The sequence below is a fragment of the Meles meles genome, chromosome 3 (genome assembly GCF_922984935.1).
Source record: "Meles meles chromosome 3, mMelMel3.1 paternal haplotype, whole genome shotgun sequence".
Classification (NCBI taxonomy): Eukaryota; Metazoa; Chordata; class Mammalia; order Carnivora; family Mustelidae; genus Meles; species Meles meles.
In genome coordinates, this window is record NC_060068.1 from 36,125,998 (window position 1) to 36,142,070 (window position 16,073).

The window sequence follows — 16,073 nt, forward strand, 5'->3', positions numbered from 1 at the left end:
GCTTTTATTTTTGTGTCCTTGGTCATGCGTTTAAGTGGAGTTTTGAGATCAAGCTCCCCTAGGTGCTTTGCGTGGAAGACTTTTAAAATGATTCAGCCAAGGTTCTCTTAAATTTAATGTACATATGCACCACCTGGCAGTCCTATTAAAATGCTGATTCTTTTTCAGTAAGTCTGGGGTGAGGCCTGAGATTCTGCATTTCTCACATGATGCCAGTGCTCTGGCCCACAGACCAACCTCTGAGTAGCAGCATCCTAGATTACCTATTATTTATTGCAAACAGAAATCCGTGGAAATTTATCTCTTTTCCAAAGAAGCAAAGGATTAGAGCATAGAGAAAAAATTCTAATAGTTCTATTAGTTAGATTTGTTGAGCCGCAAGTTATTTTGTACAAAAACTGGAGAACCCCTTGGCATCTTAGATAGGCTTTTTTCTTGGTCTGCAGAATGGCTGTAAATAGGAATTTGAATGTGGTCAGCCAAGAAAATGTTAGAATTAATATATGAATTCAGTCAAATTTCAGGGTACAAAATCGATATAAAGAATCTATTGTGTTTTTATATCTGGAAGGAATATTAAGAAAACAATCTCATTTACAATAACATCAAAAAGAATAAAATAACTAGGAAGAAATTTAGCCAAGGAGGTGAAACACTTGGATTCTGAAAACTATAAGACACTGGTGAGAGGAAGTTGGACACAAATAAACGGCAAGACACTCTGCTCAAGGACTGGAAGAGATACTGTGTTTAAATGTCCATACTATGCAAAGCAATCTACAGATTCATTGCAATCCCCTATCAAAATTCCAACGGCATTTTTCACAGAACTAGGACAATTCTACAGTTTGTGTGGAACCACAAAAAAACTCTTGATAACCAAAGCAATCTTGAGAAAGAACAAAGCTAGAGGCTTCACGTTCCCTGATACCAAACTCTATTATAAAACTATAGTAATTACCATAAATGACTCTTAATCTCACAAAACAAACTGGGGGTTGCTGGGGGGAGGTGGGATTGGGAGAGGGGGAGGGGGTTATGGACATTGGGGAGGGTATGTGCTATCGTGAGTGCTGTGAAGTGTGTAAACCTGGCGATTCACAGACCTGTACCCCTGGGGATAAAAATACATTCTATGTTTATTAAAAAAAAAATTTTTGGAAGGGGAGGCGAACCATAAGAGACTATGGACTCTGAAAAACAACCTGAGGGTTTTGAAGGGTCGGGGGTGGGAGGTTGGGGGAACAGGTGGTGGGTAATAGGGAGGGCACGTTTTGCATGGAGCACTGGGTGTTGTGCAAAAACAATGAATACTGTTACGCTGAAAAAATAAATAAAATGGAAAAAAAATTAAAAAAAAAAAGGCCACCTGAGACAACACACACACACACACAAAAACTATAGTAATTAAAACAATATGGTATTGACATAATACAGATCACTGGAACAGAACAAAGAGCCCAGAAATAAACCATGCTTATATTATGGTCAATTAATTTATGCAAAAAAAGGGATTGAGTCTTCAATAAATGGTGTTGGGAAAACTGGGTGGTGACATGCAAAAGATTAAAACCAGACCATTTTCTTTTTTTTTTTTTTTTTTTTTCAACTTAGAAGGCTATTTATTGAAATAATACAATGATGTTACAAGGATCCATTTCATGTTGCTTAGGAAGCTGGGTGTTCCTAAGTGCATGGTGCCTGGTTGCTAGAACTAGAGAATCCTCTGTTCAATCAACCACACACTACCACCGACACTCTGGGCTCCTTCTCTGTCAAGGCCGATGTGCTGAGATTCAGACTGGTTGGATCTAGGCCAAGTTCCACACACAAACCAGTGGTTTTCTTTGAGTCTTCTGGACCTAAGTCTTTACAAACTTCCACAGAAGTAGGATAGCACTCAACTGGTTACAATTTATGTCATTCTTGCAAATAGTCCACTAGCGGGATCCCCAAATACTCAGCAGCAAATTATTCTTGATAAGCATGATAGCCATGGGGGGTGGGGGGCGCGGCGGGAGTCTGTATAGAATTACCCATTGTCAAACTATGTACCAGACAACACATGGTCTTTAAAACCAGACCATTTTCTTATACCACATACAACAATAAACTCAAGGGGTGCCTGGCTGCCTCAGTCAGTGAAGCATGTGACTCTTGATCTCAGGGTGGTAACTTTGAGCCCCATGTTGGGTGGAGAGATTACCTTAAAATTAAGATTTTTTAAAAAGATTTTTATTTATTTATTTATTTGACAGACAGAGATCACAAGTAGGCAGAGAGGCAGGCAGAGAGAGAGGAAGGGAAGCAGGCTTCCTGCTGAGCAGAGAGTCCAATACCAGGTCTCTATCCCAGGACCCTGGGATCATGACCTGAACTGAAGGCAGAGGCTTTTAACCCACTGAGCCACCCAGGTGCCCCTTAAAATTAAAATCTTAAAAAACAAAACAAAACCAAACCCCAATAAACTCCAAATGGATTAAAGACTTGAATGTAACATGCGAAACCATAAAACTGGTAGAAGAAAATGCAGGCAGTAGGCTCCTTTCCATCGTCTTGGTGTTGATTTTATGGACCTGCCTCCAATGGCAAGGGCAACAAAAGCAAAAATTAACAACTGGGACTACATCAAATTAAAATTCTCCTGCATAGTGAAGAAGACCATGGACAAAATTAAAAGTCTACCTACTGAATAGAAGTTATTTGTGAATCATATGTCTGATAAGGAGTTCATATCTAAAAAGGAACACATACAACTGAACCCCCCCCAAAACCAATAATCTAATTAAAAATGGGCAGAGGACCTGAATGGACATTTTTCCAAAGAAATCCTACATATGGCCAACCGATACCTGAAAAGATGCTCGACATCACTAATCATGAGGGAAATGCAAATGAAAGCCACAATGAGAATGGCTAGCTTCATAAAAACAAGAAATAAGAGGGTTGGCAGAGAAACCCTCATACTCTATTGGGGGGGGAATATAAATTGGTATAGCCACTGTGGAAAAGAGTATGGAGGTCCTTCAAAAAATTAAAAATAGAGTTACTATAGGATCCAATAATTCTACTTGTGGGTATTTATCTGGAGAAAATGAAGACACTAATTTGTAAAGATATATGGAATACTATGCTCATGGCAGCATTATTTATAATAGCCAAGGTAAGGAAACAACCCAAGTGTCCATTGATGGATGAATGGATGAAGAAGATGTGGCATATATATATATATATATATATATATATATATATACATATACATATGTATATGTATATACATATACATATGTATATGTATATACATATACATATACATATACATATATATATATGCCACATCTTCTTCTATATTCTATATATATATATATATATACAATGGAATATTACTCAGGCATAAAAAAGAATGAGATCTTGCCATTTGGAACAACACAAGTGGAGCTAGACAGTAATCATGCTAAGTGAAAGAAGTCCAACAGAGAAAGGGAAGTACTGTATGAGTTTACTTACATGTGGAATCTAAAGAACAAAACAAAGAAAGAAAACAAAACTCTTAGATGTAGAAAACAGATTGGTGGTTGCCAGAAGAGAGGGGAGTTGGGAGTGTGTGAAATTGTTGAAGGCGATCAAGAAGTATAAATATCTGGTTATAAAATAAATACTTCATGGAGATGTCATGTACAACATGGTGATTATGGTCAATAATATTGTATTGCATATTTGATTTTTTTAAAAAAAGATTTTATTTATTAATGTGACAGAGTCAGAGAGCACTAGTGGCGGGGAGGGATATGGCAGAGGCAGAGGGAGAAGCAGGTACCCCACTGAGCTGGGAGCACAAGGTGGGGCTCGATCCTGGGACCCTGAGATCATGACCTGAGCTGAAGGCAGATGCCTAACAGACTGAGCCACCCAGGCACCCCTGTATTGTGTATTTGAAAGAGTCGATCTTGAAAGTGTCATCACATGAAAAAATTTTATGACTCTCCATGGTGACAGATGGTAACTAGACTGTGGTGATGGATGCAAATGTCAAATCATTATGTTGGTACACCTGAAACGCGTATCATGTTACATTCACTAATGCTTTAATAAAAAAAGGATAATTATTAGAGATGAAATTAGGTATGAAAAAGGAAATTATTAGATATGAAAGATCTGAAAGATGTAAAAATAGTAATTGTAATAATAATAGTCATAGTGATAGTTAAAAAATCCCCATAAACTAAAAACAAAACAAAAAACCCAGTAGGTGATAATAGGGAACTGGAGTTCTTCCGTGGCTCATGACAAGCGATGGCATGTAGCTTTCATTTATTGGGGTGATCTTGCTTGTGGACACACAGTGCTGCAGCTGAGGTCATGGTTCTCAAAGCATCATTCCTGACAGCAGCATCTGCAACATCTGGAAACATGTGAAAATTGTAGATCATCAAACCCCACTCAGAGCTACTGAGTCAGAAACTCCCGAGTCTGGACCTAGGACATCTGGTTTTAACAGGTGCTCTCGGTAATTCTGATGCATGCTGAAGTTTCTCTGCAGCTGGCATAAAGGTTGTATGGTACGTGTCAGAAGGCTGGAGGGCACAAGCAAACCCTGAATGCCCTTGTGAATCACTATGTTGAGAAGGGAGAGATCCCATCCTCTTTCTATATTCCCATCAAACAGAATGTGTAGAAGAATGTATTGTTCAGTGTTCAAGGTCAGGGGTTCTGGGGTTGGCCAACCAGTGTCTCCTTTGTAATGGAGAGGGTCTGGATGGCTGGTGTTGATGTCCTTGGAATACTGGCCATGCAAGGTGGAGAAAGGCTACAGTTGCGAGGCTAGCTCCTCCACCATAAGAACTAGCCATGATGCTTTGTCCAGTCTGCTGCTTCTGGACTCCGAGCATGTGAGCTCCCCCCAGAAACCCAACCTTCTCGCTCAACGTCTTTGGGTCTTTGTTCCTGGACCATCACTCACCCTTGGCTTAGAATCCCCTAGCGTACAGCAGCACCAAGGGTAAGTTTCTCAGCTCTGGCATGAAACAACTCCATCTTGAATCTTGCCTCTGCCTTACAGCTGTGTGACTTTCGACCACTTCTCGATTACAATTTTTTTTTAAAGATTTTATTTATTTATTTGACAGACAGATTACAAGTAGGAGAGAGGCAGGCAGAGAGAGAGGAGGAAGCAGGCTCCCCGCTGAGCAGAGAGCCCCATGTGGGGCTCGATCCCAGGACCCTGAGATCATGACCTGAGCCGAAGGCAGAGGCTTAACCCAATGAGCCACCCAGGCGCCCCCTGATTACAATCTTTTTGCTAATCTGGAAAATGAAAATAACATCCGCTTTTCATTGGGCTAGTGTCAGTATCAAATGGGATTTAATATAATTAGAAAGCTCACTAATTCAGTCTCTAGGAAATAGTGACTTATTGAATCCTTACCTAAACGCTGTGAGTAAGGATTGTTATTTCTTTGTAGGGTTGCCAGAAATAGCAAGTAACCATAGAGGACACCCAGTTAAATTTGTATTTCATATACACAATTGTAAGATCCTACATTTTTGTGTTCTTTGCTAATAGTGCAAGGAACATATTTAGACTATAAAATTATTCATCTTTTTTTAAAAAAGATTTATTTATTTTAGAGAGAGGGAAGGGCAATGAGAGAGAATGGGGGAGAGAGAGAGAGAGAGAATCCTTAGACTCCCCCCTGAGCCTGGAGCTTGAAGTGGGGCACAATCCCAGGACCCCCAGATCATGACCTCAGCCAAAGTCAAGAGTTGGCCACTCAACTGACTGAGCCACCCAGGCACCTCAAAATTATTCATTGTTTAATTGGAATTCAGATTTCTCTAGGTGTCCTGTATTTCACCTGGTAACCTTGTTCCAAGGTTTCAAATGAGTAACGCAGCTAGGAGGACCCAATGGGGTAACTTGTCCAAAGTCATGTGGTTAGTAAGTAATATAATTGGGATGAAGACCAGGTAGGTCCATTCCAACATCAGATTCTTCCTTTCTTTTAATATTTTATTTATTTATTTGACAGAGAGAGAGAGGTCACAAGTAGGCAGAGAGAGAGGGAGAAACAGGTTCCCTACTGAGCAGAGAGCCCGATGCGGGGCTCAATCCCAGGACCCTGAGATCGTGACCTGAGCTGAAGGCAGAGGCTTAAACCACTGAGCCACCCAGGCGCCCCCATTAGATTCTTTCTATGTTCTGCTATCCCTCATCCTTGGTAACATGTGGAACCAATCGAGTTCCCTGGAAGGACTAATTTTTTATCCCCTTTAAAACAGTGAGAATGGAGGGGCGCCTGGGTGACTCAGAGGGTTAAGCCTTTCTGCCTTTAGCTCAGATCCTGATCTCAGGGTCCTAGGATTGAGTCCCATGTCAGGCTCCTTGCTCAGTGAGGAGTCTGCTTCTCTCCCTCCCTCTGTTCCACTCCCCACTCATGCTCTCTCTCTCTGCTCTTTCTGTCTCTCAAATAAGTGAATAAAATCTTTAAAAAACTCCTGAAGTTCCTATTGGAGTCCCATATGTGAGAACATATTTAGGCAAAAATAACTCTGTGCTGTTGCATTTTTTAAAAAAATGCTTTTCTAATGACCAGAATGCCAACAGAATTTTCACACCTTCCTTAGATAAACATGGGGGAAACCCGTGGATTACTGTCTGGAGTTTATGTCTGTATTTAGGACATGTGGTATTTATTAGTCAATATTCTCTCTCTCTTTCTCTTGGAGATGTCCTTAGATCCTACAGTTTTTAAAGAAATATGTCTTAAATTATTACAATGACCCAAGCACTGATCTGTTGGTAAGTTGAGAAAATACTGATAAATGAAAAAAAAAGTTCTCCGTTCCTGTTGAACACGATGACTTACACTGAGCGTGATAGGTCTTGCCGAGTCACAGAAATCAAATGGTTTTATTTTAATTTCAAAACATGCTTGGATCCTTTTCTCACAATTGAACACAGATATCCAAAACTTGCCGAGTCACTCTTGAAAATATTAACTTCTTTCCTCCTTTTGGCCTCCTTTGAAGAGACATGGTTCAGGAGGGGGACTCTTCGAGACTAATGAGAGGAAAATACACGTGAGAGGAGACGGTGTATGAGATGGCTGTTGAAAAATGTAGGCCACTTTGGCATTTTCAAGTTGTTTGGCCATCAGTTTGACTACTGATGTCGAAATTCATTCATTAGCCAAAATGGCCGAGGCTGCGTGAGTTTGTGGCGGTTGTCACATTGCCAGTAACAACGCTGCAAATACCTCAGACGTATTAATAGGATCGGGCTTGCGCTGCACCCAGGACAGAGCCAAGGCCCTTGGGATACAAAAGTAATTGAAGTAGATCAATCCTGACTCCCGCTCGTTTACAACGATTTGGGGAGGCAGCACATAGCAATCTGAAATGACGCAGGGGGCCCGTAAATCTAGACGGGATACCGTCAATATGAGCCTGTGTGGTTCAGGACTGAAGCTCCTCTGGTAACTTCTTTTCTCAGCAGCATTTAACCAGAAGCAAGGGTCCTCAAGTACGTATGGCTGCTACCCTGAATCAGTTTACTTGCGTTCTCCTTTGTAGTCTCTTTTATCCACTGTATAAACTGTACAAGCATAAATTTAGTGAGATCTTGATTGCTTATCTTACAAGAGGCATTTAAAAATGAGTCTGAAGGCCAACCTGAGTATACAAACTCTAGGATATCGACAACATGGTCAATTCTGTAGTTATAATATTTAATTATTAATTTGCTTGCACTGTCAATTTAAAAATGCATAGGTAACATGAGATGATTTTAGGGATGTTGCTTTTTTCTAGGCTCGTATGTTTCTAGAGGACAACACTTTCACTTCTGCCTTAGTTACTGAAGACATCACCTTTCTAAATCCTTGTGTGATGCTGTCCATGGTTGGGTCCAACATACCCATCTGCTTCACGCTGGGAAAGTTATTTAAAAAAATGTCTTTTCAGTGTGTCATTGAGATCTGTACAGCATAATCACTCAGTGTGTTGCTTTTCAGGTGATCTTGAAAAAACTTGTTTACCAAAACAACCCGCTGGATTTGTGTTACATTTATTGTTCTGTTTTTAAAAAATTCGGCTTTGGGGCACCTGTGTGAGTGCCCCAGTCATTAAGCATCTGCCTTCGGCTCAGGTCATGATCTCAGGGTCCTGGGATCAAGCCCTGCTAAGCAGGGAGCCTGCTTCTCCCTCTCCCTCTCTTCCTGCTTGTGTTCCCTCTCTTGCTGTCTCTCTCTCTTCTATTTACTTAAAATAAATTTATTATAAATAAATAAACAATAAATTTATTATAAATAAATAATAAATTTTTAATAAATAAATAATAAATTTATTATAAATAAATAAAAATTTTTTTAAAAATCAACTTTGTCAGTTGAGCACGCTAACATATCCCATGACTTTGGTCATGTCAGGCTGTAGTGGCAGAGACCGTAATGCTCACCAGATACACATTTCTTTTCCTACATTTCCTAGCCTTGCAATGAGATGAGAATCAGTGACAGAGTGCTGGCCAGGGCAATGTGAGGGGCCGGGATTGTGTCTCTTCCTGGCATAAGATAGAAGAAGATCCATGGGCGTGCTTCTGGTACCATTGTTGGCAAGCCACACATTCCACACGGTGCCCTTGCAAGATAGTGGAGGTTGTGTTGTCCTGGATTCCTGGGTGACCATGTGTAAGTGAGGTTTACCGACCCACAAGGGCCATGAAGCGTGAGCAAGAAATAAACAAGTTAGGTTAAGCCCCAGAGTCTTTGAGGCTCATTCGTTACCACGGCATGCCCTTGCCTGCTCTTACTTACTACATCTTCTTGAAACAAGTAAGATAAAGCAACAACTGGGGAACCTGGCTGCCTCGGTCAGTACAGTGTGTAACTCTTTTTTTTTTTTTAAGATTTTATTTATTTATTTGACAGACAGAGACCACAAGTAGGTGGAGAGGCAGGCAGAGAGAGGAAGGGAAGCAGGCTCCCTGCTGAGCAGAGAGCCCGATGTGGGGCTGGATCCCAGGACCTGGGCCGAAGGCAGCGGCTTAATCCACTGAGCCACCCAGGCGCCCCAGTGTGTAACTCTTGATCTCAGTAGGGGTCATTTGAGTGTAGAGATTACTTAAAAATAAAATCTTTAAACAATCTAAACAAAAGCAGAGGAAGTGCTCAATCATGAGACATATTGTCTAGACTTGAATAAAAATCACTCGCGATTTAGTACGAAAATAGTTTGAGAATGGGGCCCCTGGTGGCTCAGTCAGTTAAACATCTGCCTTCAATTCAATTCAATGCTCTCTCTGTCAATGTCAAATAAATAAGTAAGTAAATAAATAAATAAATAAAATCTTATTAAAAAGAAAAAGAATTACGCACTCCTGCTCTAACCATCTCTAACCACGAAAATGCTATTGTGCCAGGGTGCTTTTTAAAAAAAAGAAAAAGAAGAAAAAAGAAAAAAAAGTAAATAGTTTGAGAATATATTTCATCTTATAGCTGAGGCATATGGTATATCTTTTGCTGAAATAGGTTGACTGTTTCTTTTCTTCTCTTTTTTAAAAAGATTTATTTATTTTAGGGAGAAAGGCAGAGGGAGAGGGAGTGAGACTCTCAAGCAGACTCCCCACTGAGCACAGAGCCCAATGTGGGGCTTGATCCCACCACCCTGTGATCATGACCTGAGCTGAAACCCAGAGTCAGATGCTTAACCCACAGCACCACCGAGGAGTCCCTGGTTGACAGTTTCTTTAAGGTCATGTCTTAAAAGAGCCCCATCTTTTAGATTTATCAATCATTATTCATCACCTACCAATAAATTATGTCCACGCTGATACCATTTCTAGCAGGCCCACTATTTTCCATGGGGCAGATAACATCCACAGCCGGTCACCATTTGTCATTTAGAGATTTAGTACAGTACTCTGAAAAATAGTGGTCTTTATATTATTGGCATAGTGACCCACAGTTTTCTGAGAAGTTCTGTGTCAGGGGCACCTGGGAGGCTCAGTGGGTTAAAGCCTCTACCTTCGGCTCAGGTCATGATCTCAGAGTCTTGGGATCGAGCCCCGCATTGGGCTCTCTGCTCAGCAGGGAGCCTGCCTCCCCCTCTTCTCTCTGTCTGCCTCTCTGCCTACTTGTGATCTCTGTCTATCAAATAAATAAAATTAAAAAAAAAATCTTAAAAAAAAAAAAGGTCTGTGTCAACATTTACTCAGATTCACACCCAGGCTCAGAATTTGATTGTTAAATGTCAGAATTGTCATAAAAGGGACCTGGAGGCACTTGTGTTTGTACCAAAGACATTGTAGTATCAGATAATGGTCCCTGTGCATGAGAACAGAATCCTATTTCTCTTCAAAGTGTTTACCAATAATTTCCCCAAAGATGGACATATGTCCATACCTCAGTTTGTCCCCTGTGGGCACCATGCCTATTCTTGGGCTCTTACTCTAGCTTTCTCTGGTGCACAAAGCTGCTAGAAGAAAGAAGAGCCCCTGCCTTTGCCCATCAGGAGCACAGCCCTGTCTGTTCTGGGAGATGGGTTCCACTGTCTCCTGAATCCATACAGCTGGGTATTTTCAGAGATGTGACGGCCTTACCAGCTCTGAGGCACACTGTGTCATGTGGACCCGAAGCAACTCTTCTTGTCTTGAAAATCTCACAGAGCAATCTCTAAACAATATTCTGCATGATCATTCTCAGTCTCCTAGTAAGAGGGGTGGCAAGCCCAGGAAGCTGGAAGAGAACGAGACAACACCCTTCTTCACCCTTTGCAAGGGATATATCCCATATTTTTCTGGTGTCATATCCCAGTAGAAGACATTTTCCTTGTTCAGTTCTAATACCAAGCCTGTCACGCCTTTCACGGGACATGGTGTGCGCACCAGCATGCGTGTGCGTATGTCCGAAAGGCGGAAGTATTTATTACCAGAAGCGCTTTCCCCACTCACACCAAAACCAGCCTGGTACATGGTTTTACTCTTTTGTGACACGGACTTGCTTTTTATTCTACAGAGTGTTGTAATCCTATCAGAGAGACTGAGGACACTTGAAAAAGATGACTCTGGGTCTCTCAAATGAAACCAATGTTGGGTTTGTAGGAATCTGAACAAGAAAGATTTACTTAATGCGAAAGCTCTGTTGAAAGATAAAACAAGTGTCCATCCCCAGATGAATGGATAAACAAAACGGTGTATATTTGTACAATGGGATATTATTTGGCCTGAAGACGGAATGCGAGCTCTGACACCTGTTAGCACATGGCGAAACCTTGCAGACATCATGCACGGTGAAGGAAGCCAGACACAAACGGGCCAATCCTGTATGATCCCACTTATATGAGGTACTTAAAGCAGACAAATTCATTAATACAGATGGTAGCATGGAAGTCACCAGGGGCTAAGAGGTGGGGGGGAATGGGAAGTTTCTGCTTAATGGGTCCAGAGCTTCTGTTTGGGATGATGAAAAAGAGCTGTTGGATGGTGGTGATGGTCCCACAGCACTGCGAATGTAATTCATACTACTGAACTATGCCCTCAAAAATAGTTAAAAAGGGAAATTTATGTTACGTATGTTTAATCACACACAGGAAATCCCCAAAGTTTCCGAGACTGTGTGCCATTTTCACGGAGGGGACACAGGAGTTTGAACGATGCTGATTTGCCTTCGCTAGATTGTCAGCTCCTTGAGGACAGGAGTGTTATCTTGTCATTGTCCATGTCACCGTATCTATTAGGGTGTCTTCACTCTACCAAGACTCCATGAATCCTGGCTGAATTGAATTAAACGGTGGCCTACAGGATTTTTCAATTTAATTTGTCCTTGGAAGAGAGAAGTGAGTAGATTTCCTGATCAAATACAGGGAAATGCCTTTAAAGACTTGTTTTCCTGGAACAGTTTGTAGAAGCTTGCCGGTGTTTGACTGTGGGTTTGGTGCCTGGAAACTTGGATGGGAGCCAGGCAGAGCGATGAGAGAGAGAAGCCATAGGTTGAGGAGGGAGCGGTCAGAATTCAATCTGATGTCGGCCCCGGCAAAGGGGATGTTCAAAGGTTAATACCACAAAGATATTGGCTTTGAGAAAGAACATTCTTTGAAAGAATCCAAAAGGACACAGGAACTAACTTGATTGGAGTTGACTTACGGAATCTCTACTGTGTAAAAGAAGAAGGCAAGTGGAAAACACTTACCATGGATAATATTCCTCTTTCATTGCAGGAAAATGCAAGTGACAAAAATAGCCAGTGTTTATAGCAGCTGAACTCATCCAAAAATTTGTTCAAAAAGACACTGTTCAGGGCTCCTGGGTGGCTCAGGTGGTTAAGTGTCAGACTCTTGATTTCAACTCAGGTCATGATCTCAGGGTGATGAGATCGAGTTCCGCGTCAGGCTCTGCGCTCAGCGGGGAGTCTGCTTGATATTCTCGCTCCCTCTCTCCCCCAGCCCCTCCCCATCCTTCCCTCTCTCTCCAATAAAAAAAAAAAAATTTTTTTTAAAAGACTCTACTTGACTTCTTCCCTTGGACACAAATGATATCTCTCCATGCAAAAATAAGATATAGTAAAAAGGTTTCCTGGGAAGTTATACTCTTAGGGGGGTCTACAGTGTAGCATCTAGATTTGGCAGCGACGATTACAACTTTATTTTATAACTGAAATTTAATAAATAATTTTTCCTTGAGATCATTCCTTAAAAGTTATACATGAATACATTCTCACGATGTTAAAAAATTCAGGCAGTGGGGCACCTGGGTGGCTCAGTGGGTTAAGCCTCTGCCTTTGGCTCAGGTCATGATCCCAGGGTGCCGGGATCGAGCCCCGCATTGGGCTCTCTGCTCAGCAGGGGGCCTGCTTCCCTCTCTCTCTCTGCCTGCCTCTCTGCCTACTTGTGATCTCTGTCTGTCAAATAAATAAATAAAAATCTTTAAAAAAAAATTCAGGTAGTGGCTGAAGTATACAGAGTTAACATGGAATGTGTACCCCCTTCCAGTTCTCCCACCTCTTTAAACAATTGGATACAGAGTGTGTTCTTCCAGATGTTTCCTTTAGATTTGCACACATGTATGAATATTTATAGAGCATTTATTTATTTATTTATTTAGAGAATGTGTGCATGTGAGGGGTGGGGAGGGCAGAGAGAAAGAGAGCGGGAGAGAGAGAGAATCTTGAGTGGAGCCTAGGGAGGGTCTCCATCTCACAATCCTGACATCATGTTTGGAACCAAAATCAAGAGTCAGATGGTTGGGGTGCCTGGGTGGCTCAGTGGATTAAAGCCTCTGCCTTCGGCTCAGGTCATGATCTCAGGGTCCTGGGATCGAGCCCCGCATCAGGCTCTCTGCTCAGCGGAGAGCCTGCTTCCCCCTCTCTCTCTGCCTGCCTCTCTGCCTACTTGTGATCTCTCTGTCAAAAAAAGAAAAAAAGAGTCAGATGCTTAACTGTCTGAGCCATCCAGGTGCCCCAGGAGCTCTTATTTTCATTACATTTTACATCTGTGGGAATCAAACTCTTTTTCTAAAAAATCTGGTATCATTGCAGGTTTTGAAAGCAGTGGCGTGACTGCAATGAAGGAGAATAACAGGGACCTTATGTCATCTACACACCTGACAACCAGTGTTTGTATAATGAGGAATTGCCTGATTACTTAAGATACTTAAAGGAGCGAAGCTGTACAAGGTGATTTTCAAGCTATTCGTGTGAAAAGTGGAGACGTTTGTGGGACCAGAACTTAATAGGACAAATCCCACATAATATAACACACACAGAAAGCCTCCCCACTGTGAAGTCATAGCTTTAGGCTTACCTGTTAAAAAGTGTACCTTTTGTATATAAGCTTGTTTTCCTTTGACTGGTTGATACCTTAAGAAATTAACACCTTTTCTGTATGTGTTAAATTTTTGCATTTTCCTTTGTTAAAGTGAGGAATCACAGCTAATTGAATGATTATCCAAACTAGAACATGCATAATATTAAAGCCAGATAATCTGGAGATCTAAAGCCTGGAGAAAATTAGATTAGCTACAGATTTCTCCTGCAAGGCATAATCCTCAATTTAGAGACTGGTTGAGTCTATGGTAAAGAAGAGGGAACGGGTGTTACCTTCCAAATTAGTGTCCAGTTATTGTGTTCCAGATGAAAAAATACCTTTTTAGTTTTATAGATATTTGGGTTTCGCTTGGAAAGATCAGGTGCTCTAGGTTGTTGCTTCTTCTGTTGGCACAAGGCAGTCTCTCTCTTTGAACTTTGATCTGTAGACCAATGTACGGAGCTTGCAAGTTGCGCCATCTGTAGTGGGATGTCTTCCACCACCTCAAACCATGAAGACTCTCTCTAGCTTCTATGCCTCTCTGCATGTCGGTCTTCCCCAGAGTTCAAAAGTGCTCCTTGTGGGAGGGCGAGGGGTGTGGAGACTCAGTGGATTTGGAGCCTCAACTCCTACTTGGAACCAAGTCAGCTGCATTTTAGGATAAGAATCTTGAGTCCAGTCAGCAGTCAACACACGTGAATTCCCTCGCCTTCCTCTTTTCTGGAGTCATAATAGGATTCCAGAACAGGTGTGTGTCAACTGAGAGTGCCTCCCCTTTTTTAAATTTAAAAAAAATTTTTATTGACATATAATGTATTATTAGCCCCAGGGGTACAGCTCTGTGAATCGCCAAGTTTACACACTTCACAGCACTCACCATAGCACATACCCTCCCCAATATCCATAACCCAACCACCCTCTCCCTACTCCCCTACCCCCAGCAACCCTCAGTTTGTTTTGTGAGATTAAGAGTTTCTTATGGTTTGTCTCCCTCCCGATCCCATCTTGTTTCATTTATTCTTTTCCTACCCCCCAAACCCCCCACGTTGCATCTCTACTTCCTCATATCAGGGAGATCATACGATGGTTGTCTTTCTCCAGTTGACTTATTTTGCTAAGCATAATACCCTCTAGTTCCAACCACATCGTTGCAAATGGCAAGATTTCATTTCTTTTGATGGCTGCATGGTATTCCATTGTATATATATACCACATCTTCTTTATCCATTCATCTGTTGATGGACATCTAGGTTCTTTCCATCGTTTGGCTATTGTGGACATTGCTGCTATAAACATTCTGATGCACGTGCCCCTTCGGATCACTACGTTTGTATCTTTAGGGTAAATACCCAGTGGTGCAATTGCTGGGTCATAGGGTAATTCTATTTTCAACTTTTTGAGGAACCTCCATGCTGTTTTTCAGAGTGGTTGCACCAGCTTGCATTCCCACCAACAGTGTAGGAGGGTTCCCCTTTCTCCACATCCTCACCAGCATCTCTCATTTCCTGACTTGTTAATTTTAGTCATTCTGACTGGTGTGAGGTGGTATCTCATTGTGGTTTTGATTTGTATTTCCCTGATGAGAGTGCCCCCTTTTTAAAAGAGGATTTTATTTATTTATTTAATTGAGAGAGCGACTGAGTGAATGGGAGGAGGGGCAGAAGGAGAGGGAGAGGGATAATCTCGAGCAGATTGCATGCTGAGGGCAGAACCTGGTGTGGGCCTTGATCTCACAGCCCTGAGATGGTTACCTGAGCCAAAACCAAGAGTTGGTCACTTAATGGGTTGTACTGCCCAGGCGCCCCCAATACCCCATTAAAAAAAACAAAAACAAAAGACATCACTCGGCATCAGGGAAATACAAATCAAAACCACAATGAGATATCACCTCACACCAGTCAGAATGGCTAAAATTAACAAGTCAGGAAATGACAGATGCTGGCGAGGATGCGGAGAAAGGGGAACCCTCCTCCACTGTTGGTGGGAATGCAAGCTGGTGCAACCACTCTGGAAAACAGCATGGAGGTTCCTCAAAATGTTGAAAATAGAACTACCCTATGACCCAGCTATTGCACTACTGGGTATTTACCCTAAAGATACAAACATAGTGATTCGAAGGGGCACGTGTACCCGAATGTTTATAGCAGCAATGTCTACAATAGCCAAACTATGGAAAGAACCTAGCTGTCCATCAACAGATGAATGGATAAAGAAGATGTGGTATATATACACAATGGAATACTATGCAGCCATCAAAAGAAATGAAATCTTGCCAT